This window comes from Notothenia rossii (genome assembly GCF_949606895.1).
Source record: "Notothenia rossii genome assembly, chromosome: 10".
In the NCBI taxonomy this organism is placed as follows: Eukaryota; Metazoa; Chordata; class Actinopteri; order Perciformes; family Nototheniidae; genus Notothenia; species Notothenia rossii.
In genome coordinates this window covers 10530835-10533345 of record NC_136908.1, presented here as the reverse complement: position 1 = coordinate 10533345, position 2511 = coordinate 10530835, and the positions used below count along the sequence as shown (strand labels likewise).

General features: G+C 41.7%; 1 long non-coding RNA gene across 1 annotated transcript; it reads left to right on the top strand.

Annotated features, from left to right (window-relative positions):
- The first annotated feature begins 438 nt into the window (after nt 1-438).
- On the top strand, nt 439-2292 carry LOC307020971. Its single transcript, XR_013803044.1, has 2 exons — nt 439-1230; nt 1778-2292. It is a non-coding gene; the product is annotated as an uncharacterized lncRNA (long non-coding RNA).
- Nucleotides 2293-2511: the final 219 nt, after the last annotated feature.

The window sequence follows — 2511 nt, the reverse complement described above, 5'->3', positions numbered from 1 at the left end:
GGCCATCGGAGAGAAATGGAGCTTTGGTGTGAGGAGAACCAGTGGAGAACAGAGCAGCTGTCTTGGTGAGTGACCGGCGTTAGCATGTTAGCTAACGTCAGTCACATCACAACATTGTAAAGTTAGCAATCATATATCAGGCTATAACTAAAGTAGTATTGATAATATTGTAACGTTACTGGCAGGACTGTTGATACTGATCCATAACAGAAACTAATGCGCAAGTATCAGCCGTATCTCGCGTTAACTAATGCAACTCCACACTACGGTGCTGACCGGAGGGGAGACGCGAGATACGGCTGATACTTGACGACAGAGGCGCGGGAAGGTATTTTGAGTGGGGGTGCTGAGGTGCTGGCAGAGGTGCGGGAAGGTATTTTGAGTGGGGGTGCTGAGGTGCTGGACTCCAGTGAACACTATTACGGGCACTATAGAGCAGTGGTTCTCAAAGTGGGGTCCGCGACCCCCCGGGGGTCCGTGGCACTCTGCCAGGGGGTCCGTGAAAAGTTTTCAGATTCATTAATTTAAATTATCATGATATCATTTTTTTTTTTTTACAAAAGGCTTCATAGTTCAACAAATAATATTTTATTTTTTTAATCTAAAATAGTTCATAGATTACGTTCTAATCTAACAAATCTATACATTTAAAAATCAAGCGCGTCACTCGTTACCATGGAAACAACAATAACTGGTACGTCAGTCAGAGAGCGCCACTGCTAGCATCATAGAGATATAACACGGCTAGCATACTACGAAGATGGACCGATTTTTAAAACGACAGGTTACGGCTACAAATGAAGTAAATGAAAAACAAAAAACAAAAGTAAGGAAATACGATGAGGAGTATCTCCAATAAGGATTTATTGAAGTGGAAGGGAAACCGAAATGTCTGATATGCCTGCGGTGTCTTGCCAATGAGGCGATGAAGCCTGCCAAATTGAAGAGGCACCTCGAGACCAAGCATCCAGATTATGTAAAAAAAGACCGGGCTTTTTTTGAGAGGAAGGGCGAGGACTACAGCCAGCAACAACAACGGATGGTTAATGTTACGTCTGTTTCTGCTAAAGAGCAGATGACGAATTTAGGACATGTCTGCTGATATCAAATCACAACTGCTGGAAAGACTGAGAGGGTCTAAATTCGCGGTTCAATTGGATGAGTCCACTGATGTGTCCGGCTCTGCGCGGCTCATCGCACTGGCGCGAGAGGAGAGGGAGAGCCGCAGAAGTGAGACTGACTGAGATTACTTTGAGCAACATGCATGGGAATAAGTTACAATATAATACATTTGTGTATATTTCTCGCTATTCAGATGGTCTGCTGCCTGGTGCTGCTGTTGCGCAATGTGCAGTAGTGTCCTCTTTTCGCACCATGACATTATCAGTTATGAATTTGTTTTTCACTGCTTGAGAAAATGGACTTGTGGCTGAGAACGTGTGAAAAATGTCAATTGTGTGAGAGTTGGCAGCCCTGTGAACTCGCTTGACATTATTATGTATGAAACTGCCAATCAGATTTATTTACTTATTAATCGAAGGTGCCGAAACGCTGTTCTGGATCGTTCCCTCCCACTTTAAACCATGTGTGTGTGTGTGTGTGTGTGTGTGTGTGTGTGTGTGTGTGTGTGTGTGTGTGTGTGTGTGTGTGTGTGTGTGTGTGTGTGTGTGTGTGTGTGTGTGTGTGTGTGTGTGGTTATGTGTGTGAGCAACAGAAATGTCAGATACTGTATGTTGCATTTATTGATTTAGTTTGATATGTGTGTCTTCACTTGCAGAGAGAAGCAATCAGCTTCATGGACTGCCTTGCATCACTCCAATAGTGTCCAGAGCTGGCTGCCATTACAAGTAGTGGTTTGGGATTGTAGCAATGCAGTTGCAGTTGTTTTGCAATTTACTTGATATATGTTGCAATGCAGGCATGTGTTCAATTGTTTATAGCCTGCATTTATTTTGTTATTAGACTTTTATAAATCATTTAATTTTAACTAAGAGTGAAACACTTGATGTGTTATCTTTGTGTGTGTGTGTGTGTGTGTGTGTGTGTGTGTGTGTGTGTGTGTGTGTGTGTGTGTGTGTGTGTGTGTGTGTGTGTGTGTGTGTGTGTGTGTGTGTGTGTGTGTGTGTGTGTGTGTGTTCTGAAATGCACTTCAAATTATCACTTTTCTCTTGATTTCCCTTTGATATTTTGTTTAGGTACAGTATTACTTGCAGCTAATTGATTGATTGTTTTATGGGTATTCTGTGTTGAGATGGTGCAAATATTTTTAATACATATCTAATATATTTCTAATACATTGCTCTTGTGTTCTTCTTTCACATAACTAAGACTATAGAAGTGTAAAAAATAGGCTACATCAGATTATTCCAAGGGACATACATGTCGAGTCAGGTCAAGTCAATTTTTATTTATATAGCCCAAAATCACAAATCAGAATGAGGGGGTCCTTGGTGTATTCTCTATCTTGTAAGGGGTCCTTGGCTGAAAAACAATTGAGAACCTCTGCTATAG